This window comes from Sesamum indicum, linkage group LG3 (assembly GCF_026168435.1).
Source record: "Sesamum indicum cultivar Baizhima isolate 11 linkage group LG3, ASM2616843v1, whole genome shotgun sequence".
In the NCBI taxonomy this organism is placed as follows: Eukaryota; Viridiplantae; Streptophyta; class Magnoliopsida; order Lamiales; family Pedaliaceae; genus Sesamum; species Sesamum indicum.
Genome location: NC_142659.1, coordinates 15,140,259 through 15,157,458, shown reverse-complemented (window position 1 = coordinate 15,157,458; position 17,200 = coordinate 15,140,259). Strand labels below are relative to the sequence as shown.

Here is a 17,200-nt window from a genome sequence, read left to right as displayed (position 1 = left end):
AGTCATGAACCTCTCTCTCTCTCTCTCCTATTAACTCAACCTCAACTACCCCTCCTCTAACTCTCTCTCTCTGTCTCTGTCTCTCTCTCTCTCTCTCTCACGGTATCTCCTCTGACTGTCTCTCTCACGATCGAAGAAGAAAAGAAAGAAGAAAGCAGTCTCTAACACTCTCTCTCTCTCAGCGGCTCCGACGCCTTCGACATAGCTTTTTTTCGATGTCAGGTAATCTTTCTTCTTGTAATTATTTTAACGATTTGTAGAAGAAATTTAAATGGTTTGAAGGTGTTTGTTGAAATGTCTCATTGAACACCTCTATGTTCTTCTAATCAAAATATTCATTTTTTTGCTTAAATATATTGAAAAACGAACGATTTGGCTGATTCACAACTCTGCCTCGGGCCGTGATAGCATATTTGTATTGTTTTAAGAAATGTAAGCCAGGTTCTTTTTTGATTCATGTATCAGTATTTTTGTATGTGACTTCGTTTCTTTAGTCTATTGTCTGCGATGAGTGTTGATTTGCTTGCTTGGACTTTACATTCGCGATTGGGTCGGCTATTTTTTGTTTTTATTCTTTTTATTGATTTTTCCAGTTATGCTTATACCAGCTAGAAATGCATTTGAGGTGGTTTTAATTTTGTGAAAGTCGGGATCTTGTGTAGATTACAATAGGAAAAAGTTTTTACACAAACATTTGTGGATTTTATTGAGCTTTTTCCTCAATATTTGAAAATGTTAAAGTTTTCCTCAATAGGCTAATTTGTTATAGAGACGGAAATTTGTTATTTTTACTTATGTTATTCCATTTTAAATGAGTTGGGAATTTTAGATGTGTTAAAAAAAATAAGTTCTTAATTTTTTGTTCTTAAAGTTAATCTATGTTAGATATATGTTTGTTGGCATATGAAAATGTACGGAGAAATCGCAATTTTAGTTCTGTAAGTATGGGATGACAATTTTAGTCCTGTACAAATTCATTTTGACAAGTTTATCCTGAAATTTAAAAATTCAAATATTGAGGACAAAATGACTGAAATAATACACATCGAATCCTGTCTAGTCTAGAAAAAGTGAAATCTTTGTGAATTCACGAAAGGTGGGATTGGTAAGTAGGAATGGAATGAGAAGGGAATGCACATTTCCAAGTTCATTCCTACGTTTTGATTGGTGTGTTAGAAGTTAAGGAATACTTATTCCCTTAGATTAGGGATTAGTCATCCCTGTACATGATATTAGCTATTCCCCAGCATGTAGGGAGTGAAAGTATTTATTTTCTTTTTTTCTTATCTTAATTTAATATTTAATTATAGTTGATAGTAAATTTGTGGATTTTTTGTATCACAACCCCCTTTTTCTAGGTTTTGGTATAATTATACATAAATTTCCTGTAATTTGAAAAATTATATCTAGTACGTCTAACAAATAGACCATTCCGTTAGTTAAAATTCACTGAATTTATTGATATTAATAAAAAATTTGAATGAAAATTTGATATTTACTCTCGCTTATTACAAGTAAAACATTTTTTCCAACCAAACTACCATTTTAACGGTGAAAATATACCTCCACACATTCATTAACATTCGAAGACGTATGAGGATAATTTGGTCATAAAAATATCTATTTAACCTGTAATAAATCGATAATAACTCAATCATGAATAAATTTAGATTTCTATCCACTTTTTTTTGCTAATATGGCAAATGCAGTGAACTTTGACTAACATATAAGCTTATTAGTTAGTTGGAACAAACTTTAGAGATTTTAGATATAATTTTTTAAATTATGGATTGTCTATTTGTAAGTACACCAAATCTCAAATAATGAAAGTGTAATTACCCCTGTAAATAATATACAAAAAGAAAATTCAAATTGCAACTTCAAAATTAAAAATATATCCATGTAATTCTTTTTGTTTCCTTTTACCTTGATTTGCATGCTTATACATATCTGGCCCTCATATCAGACTTAAATGGTGTTGATAATTAGATTTGGTAATATTTAATTACTCAGTTTACTAACTTATCCAATTAATAATAACATTTAGATTATTAACATGTTTAATTTGGTTAATAATTAATAAACATATATAGTATGTTGAATAGTAATTAATAGGAAATTCCTATAAAGTCAAAAATTAAAAATAGTATGGTATATAATGGTAATTAATAAGAAATTTCTACAAAAATTTAAAAAAGAAAAAACCCTAAAAAATCTGAAAATTCATGATCGAGTCAAAACTACACAATTTGGTGAAAAGACCCCATCCTATAAATAATAGATAATAAAATAATTCTTTACATGCAATCGAACCCATTAGATAATTAATTTATGGCTAATTATTACTCATTAGACTAAGATTTTTCATATATAACAAAATACCAAAGAAAACAATATGAATAATATGAAAATTATTATTTGCATAAAAAAATTCAAGCAATTAATAATTGCAAATTAAATAATCTACTTATAACATTCGAAATTTCTTTCTATATTATTTTCTTGAAAAATCTATATAAATGAGGGATGCGCTCACACTGTATATAAACTGTATGAAGAAAAACATTATATATAAGAGAATGAAGAACAAAGGGGTGATGAGTGTTGTGTCTGTGTTGATGGTGATGGCAGTGACCATTGCTTGTGTAGCAGGAGCAGATGATCCGGTGGCTGTTTGTTTGAGGCAATGTTACGTAACCTGCACGAGCACTGGAATCACTGACCCTTTCTGTTTGAAGAATTGTCAGAGACAATGCAACCATGAAGAGTTGTCGGAGACAATGCTACCAACAGCCACCACGACGGCCGGAAAAGGCCGTAAATAATAGTGAGGAGGAGAGTGTTGTTGTGTAAGAAAAACATGTTTGGAGAGAAGTATCAGCGGATATATCTCGATGTGTTGTAATAAAACATGATATGGTGTTGCTTCTTTTATTCTAATTAATTTTTTTTCTAATCAATATATACATCTTTTATTCTAATATATACAAGTGATTACATTATCTATTTTTTTAAAAAAATAGTTTTATACACGTGGGTACTAATATGGATAAAAATCCAATCATACAACTAATTTTGAGTTTTAAATTTTTTTTGCCAATAAGGTATAATTTATTGATTAATTACCCAATAAATTTTTTTTTCAAATAATAAGATTGAGACTAGTGTTGATTTTAAACAAGATTTATATTAATCTCTTTATTTGTAAATAAATAAAAGAAAATAGAAATTCAGAAAATTTTCCAATTTTGAAAAAAAGATGACGCATTTTTGGATCTCAAAGAAAAAATCCATACACTTGCTTTTACAAAAGGATCATAATTTTCAACCTAAAAAGTTGTCTATTTGAGTACTACGAATGTGGATATAACTATTTCTATAGTAATTTATTTTTCTCATTTAAACGTAGTATTGAGTTATTAAAATAGGGTATTAGAGACGGAACTTTAGAGACGGAATAAAATCTGTCTTTATCATTTTTAATGATAAATTATTAACAATTTTTATTTTAGAGACGGATATATAATTTTGCTAAAATATGTTATAATCCGTCTCTGATACTATTAAATAATTGCTTAAAATATTGGGATGGCGGCAATTAATTTTCTTGGTTATTTCCATCTGTTTTTCGTAGCTAATTTTTTCTTTACTTTAGCCATGGAAATTTCCGTCTATGATGTTGTAAATGGAAATTTTTTTATTTATGAAAATATTAAAACACAAAAATAAGAATATTTTTTATTTATGAAAATAATAATTAAGTTGTAATTATATGACATGATAATATATATATATATATTGTATAATTATAATGTATTATTTAATTTTGATTAATTAAAATAAAACTTAAAGTAACTTTTTATTAATTTTTTTTATTTTAATAAAAAACACACATTTCTCTTAATATTTTTTCTCACCATCGAAGATTTTGAGCTCAACTCGAGCTCGAAAAATTCGAGCCCGAGTCGAGCTCAATTTTGTCGGTACATAAGCTCGCAGCTTTTTCTACTTTTTTATTTTTTATATATATTTTTATTTTTGAATGTTTTATATATTTCATTTTATATTTAATATTTGATCAATTCTATAATCAAAACTGACCATATACAAGTTATAAATAATAAAAAATATACGGTATCATATAATCCTTTCAAGTAGTGCTTTGACTTCTCCTATCTTTTGGTAATTAATATTTAGTTATAAATAAAAATAAAAATTTGAATTAGTTTATACATTTTTAATTTAAATTTATAGCCTAGTAACTAATTTTTAATATATTAATTAAATAATTCAATATTTAATTATTAAGAGATGTAATTTTATATATTGATTTAATGAAAAAAGTTAATAAATAGTTTAAATTTAAATTAGTATAAATAAAAAAATATATCAGGATCATATTATTCATTATCATAAATATTGTTTTGACGCCTTCAGATAATAAAAATAAAAAAATAATATTGATAATTTTTTAATGTAAATTTATAACATAATATATTAATTAGATGATTTAGTATTTTCACTATAAAGAGGTGTAATTTTAAACATAAAAATATAAGAATGTAAATTTGTATAAATAATAAAAAAATTGGGAACATATTATTAGTTCTCATAAATATTGATTTTGACACCTCTATCTTTTGTGTGATAATAGTGATGGTTGAATAATTTTAATTATTATTTTATTATAATATAATGAGATCAAAAAATTTAATCAATAAATACAATATCTTAAAATCTGGTTAGTCGATTCGCACCAAATTTAAATATATATAAGACCGTGTCCATTAGATTATATCGGATGGTTTGATTTAAAATTATATGGCCTGATTCCACGATACACCGACTTGAATGATTATTCTTATATTCTGAGTACGATATCTTGACATCCGTATATCCAATAAGTCTAAAACTTTACCAAGTGTATTTTTTTATAAGTATGATCATATCTAACGGTCTGATTTGAATTTTGATGGTCTGATTAACTTATGTTGTTCAATAATGTAAGATGATAGTTAAATCAATGTAATACTTTCATTTATAAATATATAAATTTACTATAGATTGTGAACATATATTAATCTCAGCTATAAAATATTTTTATATATTTCAATTGCATTATTTCAATAATTGATATTTTATATAACTTTAAACTATTCAATATGATTTTTTTATTACAGACTCACTAAATCGAATCACATTGAAAAGTCGAATTTATATATATATTTTTTAATTTTGTTAATTATATATTCTATGTATATTATATATTATATGTAACATATTTATATTTAAATGGAAAAATTTCACTTTTGGTCCCACTAGATAGGGCCATTCTCACTTTTGGTCCCACGCTTTACGTGTTCAACACTTGCAGTCCCAAAACCCTAAATTTTTAACACCTTTAGTCCCACTCCGTTAAAAACTGACGAAAATGGCACGTGACTGTCACGTGCCGTTAGTCAGTTGGTATGGTCCATGTTGGTCAACTGGTAAGTCATTTCAGACGAAGGCAAAATACGTTCTTCTCCCCTTTCCCCAAATCCAGAAAATATAATCCCTAATCCCCCAAATGCCTTTTTCCCAAATCCACCAAAAAATCATCCCAGTTTTTGGAGCAATGAGTGGCGGAAGGAAGATGAGCTTGAGCCACCAAGCTCTCGTCGATTTTCCAGACCCTAAGTACGAGAAATACGGTTAGTAAACTTGCAAACTCTTTTTACGATTTCAATGATATCCTAATCCAACTGAAGCTGTGTCATTTGGGAACAAGGCTGCGGGGAATATAATTAAAATAATTTCGAAGTCTTACGAGAAATATGTTGTTGTGTGTTGTTTTTGATACATTTTGTGGTCCCCTGATGTTATTGTTTTCGATTTTTTAGGACAAATGGGTTTGTTTTTGTCCATATGTTGTTGTGTGTGTTGTTTTTTAGACATATTTTTTGTCCCCTGATGTTATTGTTTTTGGTTTATGAGAATAAAGGCATGTGGTCCATGCATTTGTTTCCCAGAATAAAGGCATGTTGTTGTGTGTGTAAAGTTGCTTTATGTTTCTGAGGATGATAAATTATTGTGTTAGTTGTGTATTGTGGTCCCTTTTTCTGATGCATGCTCTTTTGTTTTTCTTTTCTTTTTATATTTTTCAGGGAATGAACTTTTTATCACTATCATTATGTATCATGGGGGTTCAATTATTCATAGCCCTAAACCTGAATATGTGGGTGGGATTAAAAGTAAGTTTGACTTTGTGGATGTATTTAATGTTACTGTGGAGTACTTGAACAAACTTGCTGAGATGTTGGATTACATTGGGCCTAAACAATTTTACAGACTACATTTGAACAAATTTACACAACTCAAGTATCAAACTAATATTGTCAAATTTACTGAAGCATACAATCCAAAAAACAGAACTTTTACGTTGTATCTGGAGTGCGTAGAAACCCCAAATAGTCAGCTTGGTTCCTCAAACCCTAATGTTGAACCACAAATGTAAATAAATGTCCAAAAAGAGAAGGGGGTAGTAGTGGAGGATGGGAATGATTCTGAATTGAATGAAGTTTAATGGGATGAGGTTTGCAGACTAGTGGATATGTATGCAGATGATAATGAGGGGGAGGGTACTGGGCAGGTGATGATGATGAGATTGGGGTAAGTGATGATAATGATGGGGTAAGTGCAGGGAAAGGGGATGATGAGAGTGATAGTTTAGAGAACTCTGAGTATGATGGGTAGGGTGATGATTCAGATGGGCAGAATAATGAATATTGACCGTAGTTGGATGTGGAGGTGCTTGGATGATAATGGGTTTCTTTTAAATGAATTTGTAACAAGGGTTGATCAGGAGTTCTTGAACTTTGCCTTTGGTAACCCACGATTATTGAATAATGAACAAATCAAATATCCATGCTCTAATTCGACAACACAAGATTTTTGAATCAGAGTGATGCACATTTACATATAGTAAAAAATGGATTTACGCAATTTATTGACATGTGAATTAATATTGTTTTGAAAACTATAGGAAAAAGAACTTGGTAGAAAAGTGACTGATCTTCAGTTATTTCAAAGATGCCATAGAAAGAACAAAGGAATTGGGGAGTTCATCGACAACAAATCCAAAAGAATTAGTGTAAGTATTATTTGTCATTGGATTTAAATATTGGTTAGTATATATGTTGAGAAATTTTGTTAGAATTTTATTACATATGTTCCTTTGTATCTAATGTACTTCCAAAGTAAGAATACCTTTCAAAAACAGGTCGTACTGATATTTCTTCGCAGTTTTTATTCGATATCTCAACTTGGTATGATATCATTGGAGGTCCTTCAAAAGGATGCTTATATGCTCCTCATCTACAAGTTCAAGTTCAATCAGTTCTACTCTTAAAGAATCTAACCAGAGATTAATGAGTTAACAAGCTATGGAGGACATGCGCTCTAATATTACAAAAATGGAAGAAAATTTTCAAGACGAGAAGAATAAAATAGAAAATTGCTTGAAATTGCTCTTGAAGAAGCTCGAAAGAGGGAGGAAGAGGCTCGGAAGAGGGAGGCAGACCTACAAAAATTAGTTTGAAAATTACTTCAAGATGTGGGATACACAAACCATCAATTTGCTGGTGGTCTGGACAGCAGGAGCAACAACATTCTAGGAAAGATAATTAGTTTATTTTTTCTGTTGGTTGTTTATAACCTAGTTTATATTAGTGTTGTTGTATTATGAGTATCTTTTTTATTAGTATTTATTGTTCTTGTTTGAAAAATTCAGATTTTGGTATTGATGGAATGTATGTGATGTTATAATGACCAGGATATTAATTTGGACACAGAAATTAAAAAATTTGTCCAAAAAAAACCAAAAATGATTAAAGACGGATTAGAGACGGAAAATTTTGAAAGTTTAGAGGCCGAATCAGAGACGGATTAGAGACGGAAATTTTTAAGGTTTTAGAGATGGAATATTTTTTGGGTTTCAGAGACGGGATTAGAGACGGAATCAACAAACAAATTGCTCTTGAAAAAGCTCGAAAGAGGCTCGGAAGAGGGAGGCAGACCTACAATAATTAGTTCGAAAATTACTTCAAGATGTAGGATACACAAATCATCAATTTGCTGGTGGGTCTGGATAGCAGGAGCAACAACATTTCAGGAAAGATAATTAGTTTATTTTTTCTGTTGGTTGTTTATGACTTAGTTTGTATTAGTGTTGTTGTATTATGAGTATCTTTTTTGTTAATATTTATTGTTCTTATTTGGAAAATTCAGATTTTGGTATTGATGGATGTATTTGATGGTATAATAACCAGGATAGTAATTTGGGTACAGAAATAAAAAAATCTGCCCATAAATTAAAGACGGAAAATTTTGAAAGTTTAGAGGTCGAATCAGAGATGGATTAGAGACGAAAATTTGTAAGGTTTTAGAGACGGATTAGAGATGGAATATTTTCTATGTTTTATATATTCATCACAGATATGGTGTTGCTTCTTTTATTCTAATTAATTTTTTTCTAATTTATATATACATCTTTTATTCTAATATATACGAGTGATTACATTATCTATTTTTTTAAAAAAATAGTTTTATACACGTGGGTACTAATATGGATAAAAATCCAATCATACAACTAATGTTGAGTTTTAATTTTTTTTTTGCCAATAAGGTATAATTTATTGATTAATTACCCAATAAAAATTTGTTCAAATAATAAGATTGAGACTAGTGTCGATTTTAAACAAGATTTATATTAATCTCTTTATTTGTAAATAAATAAAAGAAAATAGAAATTCAGAAAATTTTCCAATTTTGAAAAAAAGATGACCCATTTTTGGATCTCAAGGAAAAAATCCATACACTTGCTTTTACAAAAGGATCATAATTTTCAACCTAAAACGTTCTCGATTTGAGTACTACGAATGTGGATATAACTATTTCTATAGTAATTTATTTTTCTCATTTAAACGTAGTATTGAGTTATTAAATTAATTTTTTAATTTAAATATACTAAATAATTTTACGAATCGCACTATAAACAAAATCATAACTTTTAATCTTCATTTATTATTTCATATGAAGTTCTAAATCAGATAAAAATTCAATAATTCTTATTATTTGAATAGAAATTTCGCAGAGTGCTACTTAACTTTAATTTTGGATAAATTACAGTTGTCTGTCTAAAGGCATAATTATAAGTATCTCATCGTTGTTCGGCAAATTACATACATCCTCTATTGATTTGACGTTCGTTTAATAATGAGTCTATTTCCAGCATTTGTTATATTTTCATTCAAATTTTATGGTGAATTATTCAAAAAATTACTAGTTTGTATTAGCAAACATAATTTTATATATTTTCTAAACTAATTTAAAATACTTTTTATGGATTAAAATATTTTATGCATTATTTATTTTATCCATCCTTAATTTTTTTAATATTTTTTCAAATACTTTTGGGAGAAAAAATCAACAAGCATAAATAGTAATTTTCCACACCACTGCCTAGGACTAAATAACTGTTAAGGGTTGTATTTATAATTTTTTAAACAACAAGATGAAATTTATAATCATATCAAATCTCATGGAAGGTATTTCCACATCCCAATATATTAGACATCGTTTGCGCTCTTCTTGTATTTTTATGGCAATTGTTGTACATCCCTTAAGACTACAAGAAATTAAATTAATAAACATGCTAAGAAATTAATACAAAAAAATACAAACAACCTAAGAAATTGAAGTTTGTATATTTCCATATACAAATTAACACGATAAAAATAAGAAAAAATTACACTTCCTTCTCGTGAAATTTAGCGTAATTATACGTAAACTTTCTGTGATTTGAAACATAATATCTAATAAGCCTGAGGTTTGATTTCGTCTAACAAATTGATCCTTCCGTTAGTTAAAATTCACTGAATTTGCTGATATTAACAAAAAATTGAAAGAAAATTTATATTTATCCCCAATTGACTTATTACTGACTTATTGCAAGTTAAACAGTTTTTTTCAACTAAACTATCATTTTAACAGTGAAAATACACCTCCACACATACATTAACTTGTGAAGACGTATGGAGATAGTTTGGTTATGAAAAAATTTATTGACCTGCAATAAATAAGTAATAAGTCAATTTGGAGTAAATATAGATTTTTTTCTGGATTTCTTTTTGTTAATATCAATAAATTTTGTGGATTTTGACTAATGGAGAAAGTTATTTGGTAGACGTAAACAAATCATACGGGTGCTAGATGTAATTTTTTTCAAATCACATAGAATTTATTGTAATTATACTAAACTTTAAAGGAGGAAAACATAATTATCCCTGAAAATAATATACAAATTGCAACTTCCAAATTAAAAATATATACATAATTCATGATTTTGTTTCCTTTTCCCTTGATTTGCATGCTTATACATATCTGGCCCTCATATCAGACTTATCCAATTAATATATATATATATATATATATATATATATATAATATAACATTTAGATTATTAACATGTTTAATTTGGTCAATAAGAAACATATGAAATTTCATAGTCGAGTCTAAAGTACACAATTTGGTCAAAAGACCCTTTCGCCCTTCCTATAAATAATAGATAATAAAACAATTCTTTATATGCAATCGAACTCATTAGATAATTTATGGTCAATTATTACTCATTAGACTAAGATTTTCAAGGAATTAGTAATTATTTCAATTACTAATTTGAAATACCAAAGGAAAAAACAATATGAATATAATTTGAAATATTTCAATTACATAAAAAATTTTCAAGCAATTAGTAATTATTGCAAATTAAATAATCTACTTATAATAGTCGAAATCTCTTTTCTTGAAAAATCTATATAAACGAGGGATGCCCTCACACTGCATGCAACAAGCATATATTGTAGGAAGAAAATTAAACATTGTAAGAAAATGAAGAACAAAGGGGTGATGAGTGCTGCAGTGGTTGTGTTCGTCGTGATGGCATTGATTGCTTGTGTAGCAGACGCAAGTGATCCGGTGGCTGAGTGTTTGAGGGGATGTTCCATAATTTGCTCGAGCTCTGGAATCACTGACCCTTTCTGTTTGAAGAGTTGTCAGAGACAATGCTTCCAACAACCACCACGACAGCCGGAGCAGGCCCAAGATAATAGGAAGGAGGAGAGTATTTTTGTGTAAGAAAAACATGTTTGGAGAGAAGGACCGGGGAATAAATCTCGATTTGTTGTAATAAAACATGTTATTTTTAAATATATGTATGAGAAATTTGTGATTTGATGAATAGTTTTGTTGCATGAACTTGTGTTGGAGATTTTGTCATCAAGTTTATAAGAGGAATTAAGGGTTAAATTCATTTTGAGCCCCCCGTGACATATCAAAATATTAAAAATCTTCCTATTAAATTTTTAATATCAAAATCACTTTTATATTATTAATAAATAATCATATGGCCCCTGCTCAATTTGAGCCTATTTTTTTTAAAAATAATAACTAAAATACCTTTTAGTCAACCAGTCAAACTAGACATATTAATATATAATTATTTTAATTATAATATATATAATTTATAACTATTAAAATATATTTATAATATATATAATTATAATTTATAAAAAATAAAATGATAATTATAACCCTATAGCCCACCTGCCCCCCCCCCCCCCCCCCGGCCCATGATAATTTTAAATCATGAAATCGAATCATAAAATTTTTACATAGATATAGTTGAAATTAATATATGTTCACAATCTGCAAAATTTATATATTTATGAAGATTAGTATAACATTGATGTAACAATCACCTTACATTGTTGAACAACATGGGTTAATCGAGCCATCAAAATTCAGATCAGACCGTTAGATATGATAAAACTTACAAAAAATATATTTGGTAAAGTTTTAGACTTATTGTATATACGGATGTCGAGATATCATACTCGAAACATAAGAGTAATCATTCAAAACAGTGTATCGTTGAATCAGGCCATGTGATTTTAAATCATACCGTTCGATATGATCTAATGAACACAGTCTTCTATATATTTAAATTTCGTATGAATCAGGTGCTCGGATTTTAACATATCGTAATTATTGATTAAACTTTCTAATCTCATTATATATATAATAAAATAATAATTAAAATTGTTCAACCATCATCATCATCATCATCATCATCATTATTATTATTATTATTATTATTATTATTATTATTATTATTATTATTTTAAATCATGAGATCGAATCATAAAATTTTTACATAGATATAGTTGAAATTAATATTTGTTCACAATCTGCAAAATTTATATATTTATAAATGTTAGTATAACATTGATGTAACTATCATCTTACATTGATGAACAACATGGGTTAATCGGGGCGTCAAAATTCAGATCAGACTGTTAGATATGAAAAAACTTACAAAAAAATACATTTGGTAAGTTTTAGACTTATTGGATATACAGATGTCGAAAAATCATACTCGAAACATAAGAGTAATCATTCAAGACGGTGTATCATTGAATCAGGCTATGTGATTTTTAAATCATACCATCTGATATGATCTAATGGACACAATCTTGTATATATTTGAATTTCGTATGAATCATGTGCCCGAATTTTAAGATATCATAATTGTTGATTAAACTTTTTAATCTTATTATATATATAACAAAATAATAATTAGAAGTTCAACCATCATCATCATCATCATCATTATTATTATTGTTCTTGTTGTTATTGTTATTATTATTATTATTATTTTTAGATTAATTCAAAGAAATTACTAAATTTTGACATAAATTTATAAATAATAAAAAATCATAAGTGAATTACTAGTCAATTTAAAAAATGTTAACATAATACAACTATATATTAAAATATAACATAAAGTTCTATATATCATATTATAATTTTAATTATAAAAAATATTATAATTTACTAAGTGGTTGATTAAATTTATTTTTATATAAAGATTAAATGTATAAATAAAAGTACCATAATTTATTTCTAAAATAAAATGTATGATATTGATTAATAATTATAATATATGGTCAATTTAGATTATAAAACTGATCAAATATTAAATATAAAATTAAATATATAAAAAAATTCAAAAATAAAAATATATATAAAAAAATAAAAAAAATTCACTCAAACTAAAACTGAGCTCAAGCTGGCTCGACTCGAGCTCAAAGTCGAGCCTGCTCGTGAGCCAGCTCGACTCATCTGCCACCCCTAGTTTCAATTCAGTTCCACTGCCGAGACCCGCATACACAGGATGGCTCTGCTTCTGGGCGTTGCGTCTCTGCGTGAGTCTAGCGGTAAAGGTGTGGTGACGCCAGGGTCGCGTCGGCGGATGCGGCGAACTAGTGGGAACTGCTGTTGCTTTTCTTTTTGAATACACAGCTTAAGCGATTGAGTACTTATTGAGTTGGACTATGTGGGTGTTTTGTACCAACTTTTTCACAAAGTAAATTCTATACAATCCCACACAACTGAGCTCTGTGGGATTATTATCGAACTTCTAATCAGCGGCGGATTTGGTTCTTGTGGGCTTAATTACAAGTAAACTTGTGATTGGGTCAAATGTAATGGAATATTCAATCGAATCAAGAAAAGTTATAATAAATGTACACAAGTGAGGTGGGAGAGAAATATGAAGCAGTGGATAATTAAGAAAAAAAAAATAATTATAAAATTATTTATCCGATCAATTTTTTTCTAAAGAGAAGAAATAAAATGAAGGTTGAATTTAAGTACTAAAAAATTGGTACGATAAAAAGTTTTCTTTTATAATAGTATAGATATATAAATTAATTATATATGCATGTATATATATCTTTATACCACATATCATATGAACAAATAGTTGTTCGTTGGGTTTGGGTTTAAACTTGATGCCTTTCGGCTTCATTTTCTATAAGTCTTGCAAGAAGACCTGTAAAAAATATATCATTGTTCCAAGGCTCAAGTCAACAAATAGTTATGTAAAATAAAAATGTCGTAGAATAAATCAATAATGATTAATAACATAGCAAATATACCGCTTAAGATATTAATGTTTTCAGTGTATATTGCAACAAAAAATGTGTACCCTTATCAGGGAGAAAAGACTTACTTTTATGGCCTAAGTCCCTATCGATTGACAGATTGTAGTCCACTTGGGACTCGGGCAAGGTCTCCGGTCGGGGGTCATTATTCCTTGGATTGTTCACGTTCTTGAGTACATTATTGGGCCTTATCTAAAATGAACTTTCTCTTAGACTGAACGTATTTTCCGGGAATCAACGTATACCCCTAAAAACTTAACTTAAATCCATGCTTATAATTCCTTATATTCCCATGCATTTTCATCCAACCTTTATATTAAAGCTAACCACATCGCTTCTAGGTAAAAAAGAAAAAAAAAAACTAAGCACAATCATTCTACCTGTTTCTCATCACATGTTTAATTAATTTGACTAACTTTTACTTTATCAACCAATAATTAAATATGCATATGATATGCCTATATTTCCACTCCTTTTTCTACCATTTTTTTTCTTCCTTTTAACAAATTAGTTTAGCTTTAGCTTAATTTTTAATACAAGTACTTATACCTTATCTCCAATTAGTTTATCATATAAATATTGGACATCTTTTTCGTTCTTGTATTTTTATGGCAATTGTTATATATTTCTTAAGAAAACTACAATGAATATATATATACGAACTTAAAAACAAGCTTGGCATTAGGGGATGTAGCTCAGATGGTAGAGTGCTCGCTTAGCATGTGAGAGGCACGGGGATCAATACCCCGCATCTCCATTTTTTTCTCTCTTAGGACACTCCCAATGGTTTGGGCTTCAAATCGTTTTTGCCTTCAATCTCATATTTGTAGTTTTACGTTTAGATTACCTGATAGCATAACTGTATACTAATAGATAATCACATTGATAAATAGATAATCACAAAGAGCAGTTGTGTCACACTCCATCAACTTTAGGGATTATTCTTCACTTTTTGACGCTTAGGGGATATCAAGATCTCATGGTTGAAGCCTTGGATTCAAGTGTTGGTATGTAAATAAGTGGGATGGATGCATGTGTATAGAAAAGAAAAAACTTGTATGTATAATAGTATACACAAGTGTTGTAGCAACATCGAACCCCATCGGGTCTCAGGTCGGATCAGTTTGGGCCCAAGCATAACTTAATGAATTGGGTTTTGTTAGGATTTGAGCCTGAGTAAGGGATTTCCTATCCAATAATAGACCTAAGTTCAAGTTAAACCTTAGTTCCCTTATTACGTGGCCCTAATTGGGTCTAGAGACGGGCCTCAAGTATACTCTCTTTTTTTAAAATTTTTTTTGGTTGTTAGAGTTCTAACTTTATTATCTATAAGTTTTTTTATAAAGACAAATTATAACCGTTCATGTGCACAACATTGGTACATGCTAGTATAAATTATATATTATTCAAAGGAAATTTTCAGACCAATGAAATATGTAAATATATATATATGTATATACATAATTGTTTATTTAAAAATTTTCATATTGATCTTGCTCGAAATCAGCGATCTGGATGAGCGACCTCACAACAGTTAACTAACCCTACCAAGATCAAGTGTTGGGTTCCTGGCAAGTAGGGCACGTCCTCGGCAACGTCTCTCTGACGCTCAAGTTAGATTGATCGAGTTAAATGTGTGCGATTAAAGGCGTAGATCGAAAAGATTAGCATTAATTACCTCGTAATATGGCGTCTTGAGGTATTTATAGGGCTTAGTCGGGTACTGTAGAATGGGCCACATGGCCTTATCCGGCTAGCTTACGTACGCGATCGGACGGCTGGCGTTGCTTGGGTGTTCAAGTCGATAAATAGGTCTTGATCGAGTCAGCTTCGACCCGACCGATAGAAAAGATGTGAATCCCCGGCGAAAAAACTAAAATATCCTTCATTAAGGGTATTGTAGGCTTTTTTTATGTATACCTATCACATATCTTTCAAACATAACTTTTGAGAATATATATATTTAAATCTCGTTTATTTTGTGATATGAATTATTTAGATAATAAGATAAAAAAAATTTGTATTAAAGTTTTACCATAAGAAATTAAATTAACAAACATGCTAAGAAATTAATACAAAAAAATACAAACAAGCTAAGAAATTGAAATTTGTATATTTCCATATACAAATTAACATGGTAAAAATAAGAAAAAATTACACTTCCCTCCTATAAAGTTTGGTATAATTATACGTAGAACTTTCTGTGATTTGAAAATTAATATCTAGTAAGCCTTATGTTTGATCTCGTCTAACAAATCAATCCCTCCGTTAGTTAAAATTCACTGAATTATTTGATATTTACAAAAAATTGAAAAAAAAATTAATATTTACCCTCGATTGACTTAACACTGAGTTATTGCAAGTCAAATATTTGTTGCGACTAAACTATCATTTTAACGGTGAAAATACACCTCAACACATTCATTAACTTGTGAAGACGTACGGGGATAATTTGATTATAAGAAGATTTATTTGACCTGCAATATATCGGAATAAGTCAATCTATAGTAAATATAGATTTTTATCTGGATTTTCTTTTTTTTGTTAATATCAATAAATTCGATTCATTTTGTCTCATGGGAGGACTTATTTGATAAACGTAAGCAAACATTCGGGATGCTAGATGTAATTTCTCAAATCACAGAGAATTTATGTGTAATTACACTAAACTTTAGAAGAGGAAAATATAATTATCCCTGAAAACAATATACAAATTGCAACTTTCAAATTAAAAATATATCCATGTAATTCATGATTTTGTTTCCTGTTACCTTGATTTGCATGCTTATACATATCTTGCCCTAATATCAGACTTAAATGGTTCTGGTAATCATATTTGGTAACATTTAATTAGTCCGTTCACTAACTTATCCAATTAATATATATATATATATAATTATAATAACATTTAGATTATTAAACATGCTTAATTTGGTCAATAATAAACATATGAAAATTCATAGTCGAGTCAAAACTACACAATTTGGTCAAAAGACCCTTTCGCCCTTCCTATAAATAATAGATAATAAAAAAACTCTTTATATGCAATCCACCTCATTAGATTTTTAATTTATGGTTAATTATTACTCATTAGACTAAGATCTCTCATACATAACAAAATACCAAAGAAAACAATATGAAATACATTAATTACA

At 28.7% G+C, this 17,200-nt stretch overlaps 1 long non-coding RNA gene and 1 other non-coding gene across 3 annotated transcripts; both read left to right on the top strand.

Annotated features, from left to right (window-relative positions):
• On the top strand, positions 1-2,960 carry LOC110011689 (uncharacterized). Of its 2 annotated transcripts, none has more exons than XR_016064518.1 (2): positions 1-222; positions 2,650-2,960. It is a non-coding gene; the product is annotated as an uncharacterized LOC110011689 (long non-coding RNA). The 2 variants fall into 2 exon arrangements; XR_002286711.2 differs by having other exon boundaries at positions 2,632-2,960.
• Positions 2,961-14,729: 11,769 nt separating this feature from the next.
• TRNAA-AGC (transfer RNA alanine (anticodon AGC)) lies at positions 14,730-14,802 on the top strand. The gene has a single exon. It is a non-coding gene; the product is annotated as a tRNA-Ala (tRNA).
• Positions 14,803-17,200: the final 2,398 nt, after the last annotated feature.